A 7,991-nucleotide genomic window follows, 5' to 3' on the forward strand; every position below is an offset into this window, starting at 1 on the left:
AGGCGGCCTGGGTTCGACTCCCGGTATGGGAAGGCGGGCTTCTCTTTGCTACCGGTCAGGAGATAACGGTTACAATGCAAGACCACGCTTGTTTTTTCGAATGCGTGGCGTGAGTATTTTTGGAATCTTTTTTTTTACCCGGACAAGGCTTCCGCTGACCAGTTCCCACGAAATGAAATCCGAACTAGCCAATAATCAGCAACTTACCCGGTTAAAACCGCGTCTCAGTTTCATTGTTAATCTCATGATTTTTTCATTTCTGTACCTTGACAGATGGGCGATAAGCTGTTTTTCCTTGAGATAACGGTCACAATGCAAGACCACACTTGTTTTTTCGAATGCGTGGCGTGAGTATTTTTGGAATCTTTTTTTTTACCCGGACAAGGCTTCCGCTGACCAGTTCCCACGAAATGAAATCCGAACTAGCCAATAATCAGCAACTTACCTGGTTAAAACCGCGTCTCAGTTTCATTGTTAATCTCATGATTTTTTCATTTCTGTACCTTGACAGACCGGCGATAGGCTGTTTTTCCTTGAGATAACGGTTACAATGCAAGACCACGCTTGTTTTTTCGAATGCGTGGCGTGAGTATTTTTGGAATCTTTTTTTTTACCCGGACAAGGCTTCTGCTGACCAGTTCCCACGGAATAAAATCTGAACTAGCCAATAATCAGCAACTCACCCGGTTAAAACCGCGTCTCAGTTTCACTGTTAATCTCATGATTTTTTCATTTCTGTACCTTGACAGACCGGCGATAGGCTGTTTTTCCTTGAGATAACGGTTACAATGCAAGACCACGCTTGTTTTTTCAAATGCGTGGCGTGAGTATTTTTGGAATTTTTTTTTTACCCGGACAAGGCTTCTGCTGACCAGTTCCCACGAAATGAAATCCGAACTAGCCAATAATCAGCAACATACCCGGTTAAAACCGCGTCTCAGTTTCATTGTTAATCTCATGATTTTTTCATTTCTGTACCTTGACAGACGGGCGATAAGCTGTTTTTCCTTGAGATAACGGTCACAATGCAAGACCACACTTGTTTTTTTCGAATGCGTGGCGTGAGTATTTTTGGAATCTTTTTTTTTACCCGGACAAGGCTTCCACTGACCAGTTCCCATATGGTCTACCGCCAGGATTCCTGGTTTTCACCTAGGTGGCCCAGGTTCGACTCCCGGTATTGGAAGGTGGGCTCCTCTGTGCTTCCCTCTACGAAAAAGGGCCACACGTCTTCCTGCGTCGAAAGCCGTTTTTTGGCCAGCAGTCGAGCTGCAGAAACCTAATAGGCCGAGGTTGTGACCCCACAGGCCGAGGTTGTGACCCCACAGACCTGCGCCTTCGATAGCTCAGCTGGTAGAGCGGAGGACTGTAGGAGGAGCTTTGGCAATCCTTAGGTCGCTGGTTCGACTCTGGCTCGAAGGAGGTTGTTTTTCACGTGCCCACCTTTTTTGGGGGGGCTGGTCTTCTGAAAGCGGCCAACAGAGCTTGATTTCACAGTCCGCCATTGGGGGGGAGGGGGGGCAAAAGAGCTTTCCCTGACCGGGAATCGAACCCAGGCCGCGGCGGTGAGAGCGCCGAATCCTAACCACTAGACCACCAGGGAAGATCCGATCTAATGCTGGCCTGCTAATAACATGAGAACAAGCAGACAGCAATACAGGCTTCTGTCACGTCGAAAACCAACGAGTCGGGCTGCAAGCACGAGGATCCCCAGGCGGTGGGCCAGTGGCGCAATGGATAACGCGTCTGACTACGGATCAGAAGATTCTAGGTTCGACTCCTGGCTGGCTCGCTCTCTGATTTTTGCGTAATGCAGTTTGGTTTTGATGTCACAGGCTTGCCGAATTGTTGCCCTATTCCTACGTGCCACCCGAGCTTTGAGAAAAAGTTGGACACGAAATGAAATCCGAACTAGCCAATAATCAGCAACTCACCCGGTTAAAACCGCGTCTCAGTTTCATTGTTAATCTCATGATTTTTTCATTTCTGTACCTTGACAGACCGGCGATAGGCTGTTTTTCCTTGAGATAACGGTTACAATGCAAGACCACGCTTGTTTTTTCAAATGCGTGGCGTGAGTATTTTTGGAATTTTTTTTTTACCCGGACAAGGCTTCCGCTGACCAGTTCCCATATGGTCTAGCGGTCAGGATTCCTGGTTTTCACCCAGGCGGCCCGGGTTCGACTCCCGGTATGGGAAGGCGGGCTCCTCTTTGCTACCGGTCAGGATTCCTGGTTTTCACCCAGGCGGCCTGGGTTCGACTCCCGGTATGGGAAGGCGGGCTCCTCTTTGCTACCGGTCAGGAGATAACGGTTACAATGCAAGACCACGCTTGTTTTTTCGAATGCGTGGCGTGAGTATTTTTGGAATCTTTTTTTTTACCCGGACAAGGCTTCCGCTGACCAGTTCCCACGAAATGAAATCCGAACTAGCCAATAATCAGCAACTTACCCGGTTAAAACCGCGTCTCAGTTTCATTGTTAATCTCATGATTTTTTCATTTCTGTACCTTGACAGACGGGCGATATGCTGTTTTTCCTTGAGATAACGGTCACAATGCAAGACCACACTTGTTTTTTCGAATGCGTGGCGTGAGTATTTTTGGAATCTTTTTTTTTACCCGGACAAGGCTTCCACTGACCAGTTCCCATATGGTCTACCGCCAGGATTCCTGGTTTTCACCTAGGTGGCCCGGGTTCGACTCCCGGTATTGGAAGGTGGGCTCCTCTGTGCTTCCCTCTACGAAAAAGGGCCACACGTCTTCCTGCGTCGAAAGCCGTTTTTTGGCCAGCAGTCGAGCTGCAGAAACCTAATAGGCCGAGGTTGTGACCCCACAGGCCGAGGTTGTGACCCCACAGACCTGCGCCTTCGATAGCTCAGCTGGTAGAGCGGAGGACTGTAGGAGGAGCGTTGGCAATCCTTAGGTCGCTGGTTCGACTCCGGCTCGAAGGAGGTTGTTTTTCACGTGCCCACCTTTTTTGGGGGGGCCGGCCTTCTGAAAGCGGCCAACAGAGCTTGATTTCACAGTCCGCCATTGGGGGGGAGGGGGGGCAAAAGAGCTTTCCCTGACCGGGAATCGAACCCGGGCCGCGGCGGTGAGAGCGCCGAATCCTAACCACTAGACCAACAGGGAAGAGCCGATCTAATGATGGCCTGCTAATAACATGAGAACAAGCAGACAGCAATACAGGCTTCTGTCACGTCGAAAACCAACGAGTCGGGCTGCAAGCACGAGGACCCCCAGGCGGTGGGCCAGTGGCGCAATGGATAACGCGTCTGACTACGGATCAGAAGATTCTAGGTTCGACTCCTGGCTGGCTCGCTCTCTGATTTTTGCGTAATGCAGTTTGGTTTTGATGTCACAGGCTTGCCGAATTGTTGCCCTATTCCTACGTGCCACCCGAGCTTTGAGAAAAAGTTGGACACGAAATGAAATCCGAACTAGCCAATAATCAGCAACTCACCCGGTTAAAACCGCGTCTCAGTTTCATTGTTAATCTCATGATTTTTTCATTTCTGTACCTTGACAGACCGGCGATAGGCTGTATTTCCTTGAGATAACGGTTACAATGCAAGACCACGCTTGTTTTTTCAAATGCGTGGCGTGAGTATTTTTGGAATTTTTTTTTTACCCGGACAAGGCTTCCGCTGACCAGTTCCCATATGGTCTAGCGGTCAGGATTCCTGGTTTTCACCCAGGTGGCCCGGGTTCGACTCCCGGTATGGGAAGGCGGGCTCCTCTTTGCTACCGGTCAGGATTCCTGGTTTTCACCCAGGCGGCCTGGGTTCGACTTCCGGTATGGGAAGGCGGGCTCCTCTTTGCTACCGGTCAGGAGATAACGGTTACAATGCAAGACCACGCTTGTTTTTTCGAATGCGTGGCGTGAGTATTTTTGGAATCTTTTTTTTTACCCGGACAAGGCTTCCGCTGACCAGTTCCCACGAAATGAAATCCGAACTAGCCAATAATCAGCAACTTACCCGGTTAAAACCGCGTCTCAGTTTCATTGTTAATCTCATGATTTTTTCATTTCTGTACCTTGACAGACGGGCGATAAGCTGTTTTTCCTTGAGATAACGGTCACAATGCAAGACCACACTTGTTTTTTCGAATGCGTGGCGTGAGTATTTTTGGAATCTTTTTTTTTACCCGGACAAGGCTTCCACTGACCAGTTCCCATATGGTCTACCGCCAGGATTCCTGGTTTTCACCTAGGTGGCCCGGGTTCGACTCCCGGTATTGGAAGGTGGGCTCCTCTGTGCTTCCCTCTACGAAAAAGGGCCACACGTCTTCCTGCGTCGAAAGCCGTTTTTTGGCCAGCAGTCGAGCTGCAGAAACCTAATAGGCCGAGGTTGTGACCCCACAGGCCGAGGTTGTGACCCCACAGACCTGCGCCTTCGATAGCTCAGCTGGTAGAGCGGAGGACTGTAGGAGGAGCGTTGGCAATCCTTAGGTCGCTGGTTCGACTCCGGCTCGAAGGAGGTTGTTTTTCACGTGCCCACCTTTTTTGGGGGGGCCGGTCTTCTGAAAGCGGCCAACAGAGCTTGATTTCACAGTCCGCCATTGGGGGGGAGGGGGGGCAAAAGAGCTTTCCCTGACCGGGAATCGAACCCGGGCCGCGGCGGTGAGAGCGCCGAATCCTAACCACTAGACCACCAGGGAAGAGCCGATCTAATGCTGGCCTGCTAATAACATGAGAACAAGCAGACAGCAATACAGGCTTCTGTCACGTCGAAAACCAACGAGTCGGGCTGCAAGCACGAGGATCCCCAGGCGGTGGGCCAGTGGCGCAATGGATAACGCGTCTGACTACGGATCAGAAGATTCTAGGTTCGACTCCTGGCTGGCTCGCTCTCTGATTTTTGCGTAATGCAGTTTGGTTTTGATGTCACAGGCTTGCCGAATTGTTGCCCTATTCCTACGTGCCACCCGAGCTTTGAGAAAAAGTTGGACACGAAATGAAATCCGAACTAGCCAATAATCAGCAACTCACCCGGTTAAAACCGCGTCTCAGTTTCATTGTTAATCTCATGATTTTTTCATTTCTGTACCTTGACAGACCGGCGATAGGCTGTTTTTCCTTGAGATAACGGTTACAATGCAAGACCACGCTTGTTTTTTCGAATGCGTGGCGTGAGTATTTTTGGAATCTTTTTTTTTACCCGGACAAGGCTTCCGCTGACCAGTTCCCACGAAATGAAATCCAAACTAGCCAATAATCAGCAACTTACCCGGTTAAAACCGCGTCTCAGTTTCATTGTTAATCTCGTGATTTTTTCATTTCTGTACCTTGACAGACGGGCGATAGGCTGTTTTTCCTTGAGATAACGGTCACAATGCAAGACCACACTTGTTTTTTCGAATGCGTGGCGTGAGTATTTTTGGAATCTTTTTTTTACCCGGACAAGGCTTCCACTGACCAGTTCCCATATGGTCTACCGCCAGGATTCCTGGTTTTCACCTAGGTGGCCCGGGTTCGACTCCCGGTATGGGAAGGCGGGCTCCTCTTTGCTACCGGTCAGGATTCCTGGTTTTCACCCAGGCGGCCTGGGTTCGACTTCCGGTATGGGAAGGCGGGCTCCTCTTTGCTACCGGTCAGGAGATAACGGTTACAATGCAAGACCACGCTTGTTTTTTCGAATGCGTGGCGTGAGTATTTTTGGAATCTTTTTTTTTACCCGGACAAGGCTTCCGCTGACCAGTTCCCACGAAATGAAATCCGAACTAGCCAATAATCAGCAACTTACCCGGTTAAAACCGCGTCTCAGTTTCATTGTTAATCTCATGATTTTTTCATTTCTGTACCTTGACAGACGGGCGATAAGCTGTTTTTCCTTGAGATAACGGTCACAATGCAAGACCACACTTGTTTTTTCGAATGCGTGGCGTGAGTATTTTTGGAATCTTTTTTTTTACCCGGACAAGGCTTCCACTGACCAGTTCCCATATGGTCTACCGCCAGGATTCCTGGTTTTCACCTAGGTGGCCCGGGTTCGACTCCCGGTATTGGAAGGTGGGCTCCTCTGTGCTTCCCTCTACGAAAAAGGGCCACACGTCTTCCTGCGTCGAAAGCCGTTTTTTGGCCAGCAGTCGAGCTGCAGAAACCTAATAGGCCGAGGTTGTGACCCCACAGGCCGAGGTTGTGACCCCACAGACCTGCGCCTTCGATAGCTCAGCTGGTAGAGCGGAGGACTGTAGGAGGAGCGTTGGCAATCCTTAGGTCGCTGGTTCGACTCCGGCTCGAAGGAGGTTGTTTTTCACGTGCCCACCTTTTTTGGGGGGGCCGGTCTTCTGAAAGCGGCCAACAGAGCTTGATTTCACAGTCCGCCATTGGGGGGGAGGGGGGGCAAAAGAGCTTTCCCTGACCGGGAATCGAACCCGGGCCGCGGCGGTGAGAGCGCCGAATCCTAACCACTAGACCACCAGGGAAGAGCCGAGCTAATGCTGGCCTGCTAATAACATGAGAACAAGCAGACAGCAATACAGGCTTCTGTCACGTCGAAAACCAACGAGTCGGGCTGCAAGCACGAGGATCCCCAGGCGGTGGGCCAGTGGCGCAATGGATAACGCGTCTGACTACGGATCAGAAGATTCTAGGTTCGACTCCTGGCTGGCTCGCTCTCTGATTTTTGCGTAATGCAGTTTGGTTTTGATGTCACAGGCTTGCCGAATTGTTGCCCTATTCCTACGTGCCACCCGAGCTTTGAGAAAAAGTTGGACACGAAATGAAATCCGAACTAGCCAATAATCAGCAACTCACCCGGTTAAAACCGCGTCTCAGTTTCATTGTTAATCTCATGATTTTTTCATTTCTGTACCTTGACAGACCGGCGATAGGCTGTTTTTCCTTGAGATAACGGTTACAATGCAAGACCACGCTTGTTTTTTCGAATGCGTGGCGTGAGTATTTTTGGAATCTTTTTTTTTACCCGGACAAGGCTTCCGCTGACCAGTTCCCACGAAATGAAATCCAAACTAGCCAATAATCAGCAACTTACCCGGTTAAAACCGCGTCTCAGTTTCATTGTTAATCTCGTGATTTTTTCATTTCTGTACCTTGACAGACGGGCGATAGGCTGTTTTTCCTTGAGATAACGGTCACAATGCAAGACCACACTTGTTTTTTCGAATGCGTGGCGTGAGTATTTTTGGAATCTTTTTTTTACCCGGACAAGGCTTCCACTGACCAGTTCCCATATGGTCTACCGCCAGGATTCCTGGTTTTCACCTAGGTGGCCCGGGTTCGACTCCCGGTATGGGAAGGCGGGCTCCTCTTTGCTACCGGTCAGGATTCCTGGTTTTCACCCAGGCGGCCTGGGTTCGACTTCCGGTATGGGAAGGCGGGCTCCTCTTTGCTACCGGTCAGGAGATAACGGTTACAATGCAAGACCACGCTTGTTTTTTCGAATGCGTGGCGTGAGTATTTTTGGAATCTTTTTTTTTACCCGGACAAGGCTTCCGCTGACCAGTTCCCACGAAATGAAATCCGAACTAGCCAATAATCAGCAACTTACCCGGTTAAAACCGCGTCTCAGTTTCATTGTTAATCTCATGATTTTTTCATTTCTGTACCTTGACAGACGGGCGATAAGCTGTTTTTCCTTGAGATAACGGTCACAATGCAAGACCACACTTGTTTTTTCGAATGCGTGGCGTGAGTATTTTTGGAATCTTTTTTTTTACCCGGACAAGGCTTCCACTGACCAGTTCCCATATGGTCTACCGCCAGGATTCCTGGTTTTCACCTAGGTGGCCCGGGTTCGACTCCCGGTATTGGAAGGTGGGCTCCTCTGTGCTTCCCTCTACGAAAAAGGGCCACACGTCTTCCTGCGTCGAAAGCCGTTTTTTGGCCAGCAGTCGAGCTGCAGAAACCTAATAGGCCGAGGTTGTGACCCCACAGGCCGAGGTTGTGACCCCACAGACCTGCGCCTTCGATAGCTCAGCTGGTAGAGCGGAGGACTGTAGGAGGAGCGTTGGCAATCCTTAGGTC

At 50.0% G+C, this 7,991-nt stretch overlaps 14 non-coding genes across 14 annotated transcripts in view; 10 read left to right on the top strand and 4 right to left on the bottom strand.

The window, feature by feature from the left end:
• Window positions 1–1,531: 1,531 nt before the first annotated feature.
• trnae-cuc (transfer RNA glutamic acid (anticodon CUC)) lies at window positions 1,532–1,603 on the bottom strand. The gene has a single exon. It is a non-coding gene; the product is annotated as a tRNA-Glu (tRNA).
• A 116-nt stretch (window positions 1,604–1,719) lies between these two features.
• Window positions 1,720–1,792, top strand: trnar-acg (transfer RNA arginine (anticodon ACG)). Its single transcript has one exon. It is a non-coding gene; the product is annotated as a tRNA-Arg (tRNA).
• Window positions 1,793–2,127: 335 nt separating this feature from the next.
• On the top strand, window positions 2,128–2,199 carry trnae-uuc (transfer RNA glutamic acid (anticodon UUC)). Its single transcript has one exon. It is a non-coding gene; the product is annotated as a tRNA-Glu (tRNA).
• Window positions 2,200–2,865: 666 nt separating this feature from the next.
• Window positions 2,866–2,952, top strand: trnay-gua (transfer RNA tyrosine (anticodon GUA)). Its single transcript is given in 2 exon segments — window positions 2,866–2,902; window positions 2,917–2,952. It is a non-coding gene; the product is annotated as a tRNA-Tyr (tRNA).
• A 109-nt stretch (window positions 2,953–3,061) lies between these two features.
• Window positions 3,062–3,133, bottom strand: trnae-cuc (transfer RNA glutamic acid (anticodon CUC)). The gene has a single exon. It is a non-coding gene; the product is annotated as a tRNA-Glu (tRNA).
• Window positions 3,134–3,249: 116 nt separating this feature from the next.
• trnar-acg (transfer RNA arginine (anticodon ACG)) lies at window positions 3,250–3,322 on the top strand. Its single transcript has one exon. It is a non-coding gene; the product is annotated as a tRNA-Arg (tRNA).
• A 335-nt stretch (window positions 3,323–3,657) lies between these two features.
• trnae-uuc (transfer RNA glutamic acid (anticodon UUC)) lies at window positions 3,658–3,729 on the top strand. The gene has a single exon. It is a non-coding gene; the product is annotated as a tRNA-Glu (tRNA).
• A 666-nt stretch (window positions 3,730–4,395) lies between these two features.
• trnay-gua (transfer RNA tyrosine (anticodon GUA)) lies at window positions 4,396–4,482 on the top strand. The gene is given in 2 exon segments: window positions 4,396–4,432; window positions 4,447–4,482. It is a non-coding gene; the product is annotated as a tRNA-Tyr (tRNA).
• A 109-nt stretch (window positions 4,483–4,591) lies between these two features.
• Window positions 4,592–4,663, bottom strand: trnae-cuc (transfer RNA glutamic acid (anticodon CUC)). The gene has a single exon. It is a non-coding gene; the product is annotated as a tRNA-Glu (tRNA).
• A 116-nt stretch (window positions 4,664–4,779) lies between these two features.
• trnar-acg (transfer RNA arginine (anticodon ACG)) lies at window positions 4,780–4,852 on the top strand. Its single transcript has one exon. It is a non-coding gene; the product is annotated as a tRNA-Arg (tRNA).
• Window positions 4,853–6,162: 1,310 nt separating this feature from the next.
• On the top strand, window positions 6,163–6,249 carry trnay-gua (transfer RNA tyrosine (anticodon GUA)). The gene is given in 2 exon segments: window positions 6,163–6,199; window positions 6,214–6,249. It is a non-coding gene; the product is annotated as a tRNA-Tyr (tRNA).
• Window positions 6,250–6,358: 109 nt separating this feature from the next.
• trnae-cuc (transfer RNA glutamic acid (anticodon CUC)) lies at window positions 6,359–6,430 on the bottom strand. The gene has a single exon. It is a non-coding gene; the product is annotated as a tRNA-Glu (tRNA).
• A 116-nt stretch (window positions 6,431–6,546) lies between these two features.
• On the top strand, window positions 6,547–6,619 carry trnar-acg (transfer RNA arginine (anticodon ACG)). Its single transcript has one exon. It is a non-coding gene; the product is annotated as a tRNA-Arg (tRNA).
• A 1,310-nt stretch (window positions 6,620–7,929) lies between these two features.
• trnay-gua (transfer RNA tyrosine (anticodon GUA)) overlaps window positions 7,930–7,991 on the top strand; it is an 87-nt gene continuing 25 nt past the window's right edge. Inside the window, 2 exon segments of the tRNA in view lie at window positions 7,930–7,966; window positions 7,981–7,991. The exon segment at window positions 7,981–7,991 is cut by the window's right edge and continues 25 nt beyond it. This is a non-coding gene — a tRNA (tRNA-Tyr).

The sequence above is a fragment of the Garra rufa genome, chromosome 2 (genome assembly GCF_049309525.1).
Source record: "Garra rufa chromosome 2, GarRuf1.0, whole genome shotgun sequence".
Classification (NCBI taxonomy): domain Eukaryota; kingdom Metazoa; phylum Chordata; class Actinopteri; order Cypriniformes; family Cyprinidae; genus Garra; species Garra rufa.